Here is a 14,268-nt window from a genome sequence, read left to right on the forward strand (position 1 = left end):
TATGATCATATCTTCTAATTGGTCAGATAGAGTAAAGTGAAAGAATCTATTTTGTAAAGCTAACCATTCAGTCATATATATACCAGTTAATTGTCTTCTAAAACTAAGTTGCAAATAAGAAGCAGCAAAAACCTCAGCCACAGACACAAATCTATTAGTAACAATGGAAAACAAATTTGGATACTGATGCTGTAGAGCATGTTCATTGCACCATCTATCTAACCAGAAAGTCGTAGACTTACCATTACCTATTTCTTTATTTAAACCTAAGTTAATCATCACATGGTATTTTAAAATTGATCTCCAGAATGGAGAGCACACTGAAGGGTTGGTTCTACATCCATACTTACTGAAAAGAATTGACTTCCACGTACCATGAACAGAATTATCTAGAAATCTAATCCACCATTTAGCTAAAAGAGACTGATTCATTAACTTTAAATCCAATACACCTAAACCCCCTTGATCTTTACTTTTGCAAACTTCTCTCCAAGCTACCAAATGATATTTTTTCCTTGTGGAATTTCCACCATGCCAAAGAAATTTGCGTCTAATTTTATCTATCCTATTCCTAATTTTAGCAGGTAATCTATACATGGACATCCAATATAAAGGGATTGCAGATAACACGGAGTTTAGGAGGGTGACTCTACCTCCTAAAGAGAGTAATGAGCCCTTCCAACTTTGAAGTTTGTTTTCAATCTTATTGATTAAAATTTGCCAATCTATATCAGTTAATGCTTTATTATTAATGGGTACCCCTAAATAAGTAAGTGGTAAAGAAGCTACTTTACATCCTAAAACAGTAGCCAATTTCTCACATTGAAGATCAAACAAATTGAGAGGGAACATTTCACTTTTGTCATAATTTATTTTGAGTCCGGAAACATTTTCAAAGGCAAGAAGAAGCCATTTAATATGAAATAGAATATCCTTATCAGCTTTAAGAAATAATAAAGTATCATCTGCAAAATGCAGATTCATAATATTACCTATATTACAGAAATATCCTAATCCATCAACATATCCTCCCAATCTAGCTCGCTGTAAAATTTTATTAAGTACATCCGTAACTAAAATAAAAAGAAAAGGAGAGAGTGGGTCACCTTGTCGAACCCCCCTCTTACAAGAAAAATATTGACCTAAAGTACCATTTAAATTAACACATGTTCTGCTGCCTTCTAGAGTTAATCGAATCCATGTAATAAATCGTTGACCAAAGCCCCTAGCATGCATAACTTCTAAAAGAAAATCCCAATTAACATGATCAAAAGCCTTCTCAAAATCTAATTTAAACAAAACACCCTTCTGTTTTTTAATCTTAACTTGATGCAAAACTTCATGTGCACTAACTACATTATCAAGGATGAACCTTCCTTTAATGTATGCGGTCTGAGATGGATCAATAATAGAATCCATGACTAAGGCTAATCTATTAGCTAGTAACTTAGTAATGATCTTATAACTACAATTAATTAAACTAATAGGCCTAAAATTTCGCACCGTAACTGCATCATCTTTTTTTGGAATTAAACAAATAGTAGCTAGATTAAATTTGGATACATCTAACTCATGATTATAGAAAGCCGTGAATATTCTAAGTAAATCATCTTTAATGACTTCCCAAAAAGATTGATAAAATTGAAAAGACATGCCATCCGGGCCAGGTGCTTTTGAGGGATTACATTCAAAAACTACATGTTTAATCTCTTCTAATGTAAAGGGAGCTTCTAAAAAGATACGTTGTTCCAAAACTAAATTATCAGAAGCGGACCATAAATCCGCTTGTAAAGAAAATATCCTAGTGGAAGAAGAACCCATAAGGCTTTTATAATAATCTGTAATATGTCGTAAAAGTATAGATTGATCATATATCATAACTCCATTAATTTCTAAGGAACTAATAGTATTTTTCTTCTTTCGAGAAGAAGCAGTGACATGAAAGAATTTAGTATTAAGATCCCCTTCAAGAAACCATTTCAACCGAGATCGAAGTTGCCAATATTGCTCTTCTTCCAAATATATTTTATGTAACTCAGATTGACAGAAACGCCAATCATCAAGAACCAAATCTGAAATGGTATCATCATCTACTTTATGTTCATAATTGTCTATTTTATGAATTAAACTAGCCTTAAGTCGCCTTTTTTCACCTCTAATATTTGAACTCCAACCTCTTAATTTTCTCCTTAAAAATTGTAGTTTTAATTTCCAACTTAAACCAATATCATTTGTCAAAGGGCTATCGATCCACCAAGAAGAGAGCAATTCATAAAAACCCTCATGGTCTAACCAAGACTTATCAAATCTAATTAATTTTGAAGGAGGAAATAATATAGCTTGTGTATCTAGAATGATAGGATTATGATCGGAATATGTTCTAGGTAAAGAAGAAAGTCTAGCTGAATTAAAATGAGAATTCCAAGAAGTAGAACACAATACTCTATCTAATAAGGCTTGGGATGGTGAATTTAAAGACCGTGCCCAAGTAAATTTTCTATCCGATAAAGACAGCTCCATTAATTGATTATGTCTAATAAAAGAATTAAATCTACTACTAATTATATGATTAAAAGTGGAACCAGTCCTTTCAGACCTTCTTCTAGTCATGTTAAAATCTCCCGTAATAAGCCAAGCATCAATACCTAAATTACCTATGTCCTGCAATTCCAACAAAAAATCTCGTCTAGATGCAGAATTTAGAGGACCATAAACTGTAGTAAAACACCATTCAAAATTATCTAACTTATTCTTAACATGCAAAGTAATAGAAAATTGTCTAACATGAGAGACAATCAAAGTAAATAGATTATCATTATATCCAAAAAGCAAACCCCCAGATGCTCCCTCAGATGGCTTAAATTCCTATTGATTTCGAAATAGAAACCTAATTAAGATAAAGGTAAACAAAATCAAATATTAGATAAACCCATACAAATATACGTATGAGCCCAATTTGGCCCAAAACATGCGGTTTATATTCTTGTTTGATTTCTAATACTCCCACTAGCATGTTTAGTCTCACATGTAAGGAACAGAACTGTTGGACGCGCATGCCATGAGGTTTTGGTGCATTGGAATTGGAATTGGTGCTTTTCTTGATGGGGTCAATGAGCGAGCGCCGGTCCGTAGCTTATGCCGATTCCCTCAGATAATAAGATGTAATTGAATGGCTAGTTAGATAATGAGTCATGATTTACATATATAATCAATATCCACTCTTTTATGAGTAAAAAAAATATTTGTATCTGAATTAAGAAGTTTTCTTCATAGGATAAATATCCAAATTCAAATTGGAAAATTATCTGAATGGAATTCGAAACGAATTTGGATCGGGTAATTCAGATTCGTTTTAAGCTCTAAGCCAATATCATAATATATTAAACATTCAGAGAATTATAAAAGTTTAGTTAGCATTTATGATAAAATGAAAAAAAAAATGTTATGCAAAAATAATACATATAATCACTGTTTGCGTAATTTTTTATGACAACTTCTTAATCTCCTGAATAATCAAATCACATCCATCTAGCTATAAAAAAACACAATTATAAGTTTTTTAAATTAAATTATTTAGCCGCAATTAATTTATCTAACGTCACGACAATTAACTCGTAAAAAAGCGTAAATTTCTCATGTGAATACAGGAAATGGTCGGGGAGAGCACTACAGCCTCGTGAATTGGGAAACGGTGGTGTCATTCAAGTAGTTTTTTAAAAGCACGAGGGTTGCATCGTTTGTTAGTAAAAAGCTGCTGTGTGTTTGTCCGATTGAGTTGAAAGCGATTTAATTCATTTAAACGAGACAACTGCCAACGGAAACCACAATGGTTTCGTCTTTTGGCATGGCATTTGTTGTTCCAACTTCCAAGCGGGAGTTCTTTCTGTCCAAATTGAGCTACTGATCATAGTCATTAGATTCGCCAATTATTTGCAAATAATTCGTTTTTTTTATGACAAATTAAATACTGAATTATTTGGTTAATCGAACTTTGATCGAATTTTATGAACATTTTCTAAATTTTCCGAATTATTTGCGAATTATTTTTTCCAAAAAATTTTCAGAATATTTTTTTTTTCTTATAGGACTGAGATATCTGATCCGAATAATTCTAAATCATTCCCGAATTATAAAAGAATTATTTCTGAATCACAAATTTTTTATCTCTCCGAACCAAATCCGAATAATTCATTTGTCACTATGTTACTAGTCAGATGTTAACTTTCTGTGGTTGGAGCGGATCATTCGGAATTTATTCTCCAGTCAGAATAACAAATTTGGAATTAAAAAATAAATAGATGGATTAAAATATAATACAAATATAATTCCAAAATTAATTCGTTTTAAAATATTAATGATATATTAAAATATTGATATTGCGTAAAAATGTAAAAGTAAAAAAAATCTATTAAAATTAGTTTGTTTTGATGAATCACAATTTTCTAAAAATAATAATTTTGTATCTGTCTAAAAAAATACTAAAAAAGAATCTAAAGAAAATATAAAATTTGATAACCAAGTACATTTTAATATAGAGATCATATTAAGCGGTTTGAATTGACTATTCAGACTTTGAAAATAAATAAATAAAATAATATAAAACATAATCAGAAAATTACTTAAATTATCTTATCTGCATCCGTATTCGAGGCTATCTGTATTCGTATATGTATCCGTAAAATTATAACGGATAAGGATACGATAAGATTTTTAACTATCCGTAACTATCTGTATCTAACCGTTTACACCCCTAAACCACAACAAATATACTCTATGTTCTTAAATTAATTTATTAAATTGAATATAAATAACAATGATTTATTAAACTGTATAGAGTAAAGCTAGGGTGTGATGTGCTTACTAAGAGAGTTTGGTGAGCACAACTTCAAAAGTTCATCAGATCGACTTCAAACGCCAAATCCAAACCGTTGAAATCCATGTACTTCATGAGTGATGCATGTACATGTAAAATTTAGAAGGTTTCGAGTTTATTTGCTACACGGTAAAGCGGTCAAAGAAATGAATATTTTATAAGTTAATTTATAAGTTGTTTTATATATTCAATTTTTATTATTTCTTTGACCGCTTGACTGTGTAACAAATAAACTCGAAACTTTCAAAATTTTACATGTAGCAAATAAACTCGAAACTTTCAACCAGTTTGAGATTCAGGTCACTGTAGGGGACAATATTATTGGGATTTGAGATTCGTGCCAAGTTAAAAAGAACGGTCCAGATCGAGTAATTGTAAAAGATTTCCTTATCAGGTATTGAAGAGGTTGTGAATTCACCCGTATCGCCATAATTTGTATGGTATCCGATACAATACAATAATTGAAAATTTTAAGCTCCAATTGAAGGTATTGTCTTGGAGCGAAATGGAACGCGTCAATTCAATCATCCATTGTTTATGATACGAGAGAGGCGGGGAGTAAATGACACAAGAGAGATCTCGTGCATTTGTTATTTTTCTAATCAATACAATAATAATTGGCAAAATTTTCCAATATTATTTATAAAAGAAAATCTAAAAGGAGATCTCGTGCACTGCATTAATTGGAGTTGGTACTTCATAGGATTCTGCATTTCCGCATTAATTACGCTCCCTTAATCCAGGCACCCACTGCAATTTAAGCTGTTGACTTTGTCTGTTTGTGTCTGTTGACATGTGATGATGTGGATCTGGTGGCCCTTGCCTTGCCCACAACACAGAGCATATATTTAGAACAACTATTGGCCTCTCTGTTGAACACTTGAACGAACTTACATGATGGAGGAAAGCATTTATTGCCGTGATTATGTGCAAAAGAGAGTTGCAAATGGATGCAAATACCAGATACCTCATTTGATACGGCACATATATCGGTTGTGTGCTGTGATTTGTATGTCTTTTTATCATAATTATTTATATAACATGATTATTTTTGAGAAAATTAACACATTATGTGAACTAATCTGATTATAGTTAGAGACGGAGCAAGATTTTTAAGTTACAAGATCAATTATATAAATTTCATGCTTCAAATGAAAGCTAATTTTACACTACCTATAACATTTCACTATAAACTATATATAAAGTTAGACATAAATATAATTTTTTTGAAAATAAATGGAGTCAATTGTCTCTCATTATTTCTGCATGCAGTGGCAGAACCAGGAATGATCGATAGGGGGGCCTATACTAGTTTCTCAAGATAGGGGGGGCCTAACTGCCGCTTTGGTGCGGTGCGGAGGACGACAATCTGTATATTTTATGAGCCTAGCTAATTATTAAAGGGGACTCTGTATATTTTCTACATCATCTCCATGGACATCCACTTCGAACACACTGAATTATTAAAGGGGCTCTATATATTTTCTAGGTCAAGGGGGGGCCAGGCTGGGGTTGGTCCCTGCCTTGGTTCCGCCCCTGTCAGCATGGTTCCGCCATTAGTCACGGTGTGTGATTACATGAGTTATGCGTAATAAAAACCGTCAAATCTTAATCAAATGAATTTTGAATATACTAAATTAAATTATGAAGAAATCACTAAATATAACCGGTCATATTTGAACACAATATGACTAATGCATCATGATCACTCACATATATTATAGTCGTCTCTCTTAACTTAATTACAATACAACACATAAAATCTGATTTAATCACATCATAACACATAACCTAAGTTACAACGTGACTAATTACGACATAACACCAATTTATATCCCTAACCTGTTGTATATTATAATTGAGGATCCAGTGCTAAACGAAGGACTATATTTTGGATTTACGGGGCTCGTTTTTATTTTTTATTTTTTAAATGGCATTATAATCAGAGATGGGCTTGACTCACGGCCTTGAGGAGACCGACGAAATGGGCCTAATTTGTAATGAGAAAAGAAAGTCTGTTTTTCATATGAACCCTGTAGACAGAGAAAGTATTTATTTTGTTCTCGAAGGACAAGGGTTATCTGTTAGTGTGGAGTGAGGGGTGATTAATGAGTGAGTTAGAGGATGTTTGTGTTTGGTTCATTAGTTTATTGAGTGAGTCGATTCGAGTTGAGACAGTTTGTTAAATGTTCGAGTTGACTTATACTCATTATGTGACTCGTTAAGAAATCAAGCTTGTCGACAACTTTGAATCCACTAGGAGTTGAGTTAGCAAGAGTGAGTGAAGTCGGGAGTACGAGTCTATGAGTATGAGAGAGTAATAGAGTATAGACGGGGAAGGAACTTTGGATCTGCTGAGTGCCTAGATTTCAGTGTAACTACGTTGGATTGAGTTTGATACGGTTGGAATTAGATGTGGCATAATTTTATGTAACTTAGTTTCTAATGAGCGAGTTAGAGTATGCTCATGCTCAGTTCATTAAGTTAACGAGTGAGTTGATAATGAGCGAATTGTTAGCGAGTTGACAATGAGCGAGTTGTTAGTGAGCTTTTAGCAAGACGAACGAGTCAAGAGTTATGAGCGATTTACTCCCCCCTACCTATTACCATTGCAAATGGTATGATCCAGGGCGGGAATTCGCATACTCTAAGACATCTCATATGTTGCGTGACTTTTTGAAAAATCACAACCATTCAAATAAATTCTGCACGAATCTAAAAGCACAACCATCTCATATGTTGCGTGACTCTTTAATTTATGTTTTTTAGATTTATTTTTGTAAATGTTAGATTTATTTTTAAATAGGTTAGATTTATTTTTGAAAATGTTAGATTTATTTTTAAATAGATTAGATTTATTTTTGAAAATATGTTAAGTAATTTAAATGAATACCACCCGAATTACTAAATCTAACACCCCAATTACTAAATCTAACACCTGAATTACTAAATCTAATTCGGGTGGTATTCATTAAAATTACTTAACATATTTTCAAAAATAAATCTAATCTATTTAAAAATAAATCTAACATTTTCAAAAATAAATCTAACCTATTTAAAAATAAATCTAACATTTACAAAAATAAATCTAACCTATTCAAAATAAATCTAACATTTACAAAAATAAATCTAACCTATTTAAAAATAAATCTAACATTTACAAAAATAAATCTAAAAAACAGAAATTAAAAACAGAAATTAACAAACAGAAATTAAAAAACAGAATTTAAAAAACAGAAATTAAAAACAGAATTTAAAAAACAGAAATTAAAAAGAGAATTTAAAAAAGAGAATTTAAAAAACAGAAATTAAAAAACAGAATTTAAAAAACAGAATTTAAAAAACAGAAATTAAAACCAGAAATTAAAAAACAGAATTAAAAAAACAGAATTTAAAAAACAGAAATTAAAAAACAGAATTTAAAAAACAGAAATTAAAAAACAGAATTAAAAAAAAAGAAACTAAAAAACAGAAATTAAAAAACAGAATTTAAAAAACAGAAACTAAAAAACAGAAATTAAAAACAGAATTTAAAAAACAGAATTAAAAAACAGAAATTAAAAACAGAAATTAAAAAACAGAATTTAGAAAACAGAAATTAAAAACAGAAACTAAAAAACAGAATTTAAAAAACAGAAATTAAAAACAGAAACTAAAAAACAGAATTTAAAAAACAGAAACTAAAAACAGAAACTAAAAAACAGAAATAAAAAAACAGAATTTAAAAAACAGAAATTAAAAAACAGAATTTAAAAAACAGAATTTAAAAAACAGAAATTAAAAACAGAAATTAAAAACAGAAATTAAAAAACAGAATTTAAAAAACAGAAATTATCGGGAACGGGTCGGTCCGCATATCCATCGTGCGAACGGGTCGATGCGCATAACCATTTTGTGAACGGATCCGTCCGCAAATTCATTTTGAGAATGGGTCTTTGAAGCGGGTCAGTCGGGAACGGGTCGGTTTGCAGAATAGTTTTGTGAACGGGTCAGGGAATGGGTCGGTGCGCAAATTCATTTCACGAACGTGGCAAAATCTTAAATTTATGAAATCCGGTGGTATTTATTTAATTCCGATTGTTCGCACAGAATATATGCTACAAAGTTTCAGTATAGCAAGCTATACCTTTTAAACCTTTGTTACACTCTGTCAAATCAGATAGCAAGTGTACTATCCTATCGATGAGTATGCTCAGGTATCGATCCATAGGGACGGAAGAAAATAACCGGACTTATCCTAAAGTTACTTAAAATTCTAGAAGTGAGAGAAATTGATTTGGTTTAGTTCTAACAATTCTAATGATTTATGACAAGTTTAAAAAGCAATAAAAAGAATTAAAGTTGTTTTCAATTAATAAGAAGACGTTTCCAGGGTTCAGATTTCATTTCTGTTCAGCCCCGAGGCATACGGCCCGTATGGCTTCCCATACGGCCCGTAGGGGACCCCGAGTTAATGCTGCAGCTACTGTTTTCTGTGTTGATACTAATGTTTAGGGTTTCTATCGACCAGATCTAGATACCTAACCTCAACTTTCGCATTTTGGCCTAGTACCCGATTACCGGACTCAAATACTTCCCTCTTAGATGCGTTAAACCTCAACTTTCGCATTTTGGCCTAATTTATCTAAGTTACTTGTTGGTTTACTAAAAGTATCCAAGGACTTTCGCCTCAAGGAAAGTTTCACCTTTCGGGTACTCCTTGGTTTAACCCTACTTCATATACTTTATTCGGTTGGATTAAATGTCATAGACTTGGCTCCTAACACTTAGATGTGCACATTCATCTAACGGGATGACTAATCAATTCAAGCAAGCACAAATAAAGCAATCAAAATACTACTCAACAAGGTAAAAACAAAGCATTCAACACAAAATCCAAGTAGCATGCAAACAAAACCAAACTAGAAACTACATCTTAGCCCTAGAAACAAAGTAAATTAGCTACTCATGTTCATAAGATGACACAAATAACAGAAAATAAAAGAGTTCATGACAAAACAGTGGAGAAATCCGAAGATCCGTTGCAAACTCGCGTTTTTCACTTCTCTTCCTCTTCTCCTCCTCTTGTCTTTTGCTCCAAGGAAGCTTGTCCAAGTTCCAGTTGTGAATCCCCCTTTTTTTGGTGAGGAAATATCTCATTTAATGCCCCAGATCGCGTCTCCAGAGGCTTCCTTTTCGGCCTCCTTAAATTAAGCTGATTTCAGATTCCAGCTGGATTTTCCGAATCTGCGTCCTACGGGCCGTAGGGGACCCCGTACGGGCCGTATGGGACCCCGTACGGGCCGTACGGGGTCCCCTACGGGCCGTATGCCTGTGCTTTGTCTTGGAGACTTTGTGCCTCTGTTGTGGAACCTTCTGTGCAGTTGGGCAGATCTTGTACGGGCCGTACAAAATGTCATACGGGCCGTATGAAAAGTAGTCAGATCCATTTTTTCGCCCTTTTTCCTGCAAAATACCAAACAAAGCATAGCAGTACCACATTTCATCGAAATATAAGTAAAAAGTCCACATTTATAGGCTTTAAAGCACAGGTTTCAGTGTAAATCAGGGCTGTAATTTAGATATAATATGGAGATATCAAATTCCCCCAAGCTTGAACTTTGCTTGTCCTCAAGCAAAAATCCCAACATGGGTATAGGTTTGGTCTTTGGATTACCTAAATGCAGATAAATTCCTAAATGTGAAAATTTACATGAACTGCTCTTATCAAGAACCATGAGAATCTTTTTGGATACAATTTGGATTTTCCTTGATCAATTTTGATTCACCCCACTAATCGATTAATCAAACTTCAAATTCTGAAATGTTTCAATATTTGCAAAGCTAATTGCCCGAATTGATCAATATTTCATTCTTTCACTGAAACTATGCCCTCGTTTGTGGTGATTTTTCTTTTTTTAGCCCCCCCAAGCTTGGAACAAGCTTAGGTCAGAAAGTCGCGGACTTCGTGTGTTGATGTATGCAAAAGTTATTTTCTTTTCTAAATTTGGGAGACGAGCTCAAAGGCGCCCAATAGGACTTATTGCCAGTACTCTTATTTTCTCCATCTTTTCATTCATTTCATCACTTTTTTTTTTATTTTTTTTTATTTTCGCATACACCATGAATACACACATCTAATGGTATTTATTCATACCAATGGATATCCCAATCTTTCTTTATTTAAAACCCATTTCCCTATTTAAAAGGCACAGTTCAGCTTCAAAAATGGCTTTTCGATACAATTCAAGTTTTCATCTTTTCAAGTTTTCAAAACATCCCTTCCTAATCAGTTCTTTGATCAATTATGGGGTTAGTTCTAAATTTTTTTCAAGGTCATCCCAAACACAACCAAAACTTTTCACAAAAGTCCCTAATTCAAGTAATAACGCAAATTTATCACCTAAAAATATAAATTTTTGAAAAATAAACAAAAAAAATAAACATGACCTAAATGCAGATACAGTTTTCTTCTATTCCACCCCCCCAAGCTTGAATGAAGCATTGTCCTCAATGCTTGAATTCACACAAGAAAAAGTAAATAGAAGAAAATATAGAAACTAACCAGACATGGAGTGAGGGAAGAGGCAGGGGCGCCTCACCGATTGGTGGAAAATGGGTCGGGTGGATCTGGGCGAAGTGCCAACTTCTGATGTGTACGGACTGTGTGGATACATGTGGTTGGTTGCGTGCTTGTCAGCTTCTCGATCAAGTCCCCGATCACAGTTTGCTGAGCTTTCATTACAATACCTCGAATCACCATTTGCTGAGCTTTCAAATCCTCCAAGAGTCTGAGGTTGCGAGCCGGGTCGAGGTCTGCATTTAAAATCACATGACAAGATTTATTTGGGTCTGCGAACTCATACCTGAGGTTAGCTGGAAGAGGCTTGAGCTCAGGAATCGGCGGCTCTGTTTGGGCTTTGACGCGGTCCGCATCAGGTGCACTCGGCCCGCGTGCAGACCTCGCGTCAGCTTCATCCGACCCGCATTCTCTGTTTTCCAAGTCTTCGGACTGTGGCACGCGGCCCGTGTGGGATTCATCCGGCCCGTATTGCTTACGAGATTGTTCCTTGGCCAATTGATCGACCACATCAAGCCAGCAGCATGTTTCTGTTTCGGAGGGGCACTTCGTAGCTCGGTTGAGGTTGAACTGGACTTTCTCATCTCCAATTCGCAGAGTCAAAGTCCCCTTCTCCACGTCAATGAGTGTTCGAGCTGTCTTCAAAAATGGCCTTCCCAGAATGATGGGGATTTCCTTGTCCTCCTCCATCTCCATGACAACGAAATCAACCGGTACATAAAACTTGCCGACCAGAACCGGCACATCCTCCACTACGCCAAGTGGTACCCTGACAGAAGAATCAGCAAGTTGCAGAGTCATGCGCGTGGGTTTGAGCTCGCCTACTCCCATGCGCTCAAAGATGGTGCGTGGCATGAGACTCACGCTGGCCCCTAAGTCACATAGTGCTCGCTTGATGGTAGCCTTCCCAATTTCGCAAGGAATGGAGAATTTGCCAGGATCTTCCAGTTTGGGTGGGAGCTCGTTACTCAAGATTGCGCTGCACTGCTCTGTGAGTTTCACTGTCTCACGCCCCTCCAAGCTTCGCTTGTTCGTGAGGATGTCCTTGAGAAACTTGCCATATGTTGGTATTTGGGTCAAGGCATCGGTGAATGGAATGGTGATGTGTAGTTGCTTGAGCATTTGAAAGAACTTGGCGAATTGACTGTCGGGTCTGCACTCAACTAGCCTCTGAGGAAAATGAACAAGTGGCCGGTAAGGCGGTGGTTTCTCAGTCACCTTCTTTTTCTGTCTGTCAGCTTCATTCTGTACGGGCCGTACGGGATTGGTACGGACCGTATGGTCTGTCTTCTCATTCACAATTTCAATTGAATCAGGTTCTGACTGCTCGAAAATCACAGGGGGTGTCAATACGGGCCGTATGGGATTCATACGGGCCGTAGGGTCGGCTTCTGGCTCGACATGCATGGCTGGTCCATGGTACTGTGTCCCACTTTGCAAGGTTATGGATTTTACTTCCCATCTGGGGTTGATTTCTGGTTGGCCTGGTAGCATTCCAGGTTGTGGTGGTGCGGTTTGGCCCCCATTTTGAGATTTGTTTTGGGCAGCCAAATTAGCCAACTGAGCACTGATCGCTTGCATTTGCTCAAAGAGCATTTGATTCATCTTCCCCTGCTCATGCATGAAATCACTCACAGCGGGAGCGATATACGGCTCGGGAGGACCGAATTGAAATGATCGGTTGTTCGAGTTGGGAAAAGAAGCATTCTGGAAGAAGTTACGGTTGTTGTTGTTGCTGCCAGAAGGGTTGTTGTTGAGGTATGTGGGATTGTTTTGCTTCCACCTCCAATTCTGTTGTTCAATCGGGTCCTTGGAATAGGTTTGGCTGAAAGGAGGTTTTGGGAAGTAAGAGGGCTCATTGTTAAGAGAATTCACTTGCTCGGGCCCTTCATCCATTTGCGCAAGCAGGCAATTCTCATACTCGTGCCCCTCGTCTCCACACATAACACAAGGTTGTGGTTGCTGATTACCAAGCGCTTTTACACTCATCTTGTCAAAAGCCTTCTGCATGGCATCCATCTTGGCGGTGAGAGCTGTGATCTGATCGACCTCAAGTCGGCCTCCTCCAGTTCCTCGAGTGCTCCCTCGGCCAGACCATTGTTGGTTGGTTGCCATATTGTCAATTAAGTTCATTGCCTCGGTAGCCTCTCGATCCATGAGAGCTCCACCTGCAACTGCATCAACTGAAGTACGAGTGGTATCAGTTAAACCAGCATAAAAAGACTGAACAAGTAACCATTCGGGAATACCATGATGTGGACAAGAGTATTGCAATTCCCTAAACCTTTCCCAGGCCTCATTCAGTGGTTCATCAAACCTTTGTCTGAAACTGGTCAGTTGGGTCCTAACCTCGGCAGTTCTTTTATGGGGGAAAAATCTGGTCAAAAACAGTTTGGACAATTCCCTCCAAGTGGTAATTGAATCCCTTGGTAATGACCCTAACCATTTCTTGGCTTTATCCCTAAGAGTGAAAGGAAATAAAGCAAGTCTAATGTAATCAGCTGTTGCGCCATTGATTTTAATGGTGGCACAACACTCAAGAAAGATCTGAACATGGGCATGCGGATCCTCATGATCCATGCCATGGAATGTGTTTTGCTGGACGATGTTGACAACACCCGGATTGAAGTTGGGTTGGTTGCCAGCAATCCTTGGCAATCGGATTGCTCCTCTAACATCTTCAGCTCTCGGGACATTGAACTCTCGCAATGTCCTGGGCGCATAGTCTGCTCCTTCATCATCAGAGAATTGGTCCTGGACGGGAGGGTCCTCGATGGGTGGATCCTGAACGGGTGGATCAGTGATGGGTGGATTAACTCCGCTGTTATTCATTGCG

Source organism: Carex rostrata, chromosome 15 (assembly GCF_964058835.1).
Source record: "Carex rostrata chromosome 15, lpCarRost1.2, whole genome shotgun sequence".
NCBI lineage: Eukaryota > Viridiplantae > Streptophyta > Magnoliopsida > Poales > Cyperaceae > Carex > Carex rostrata.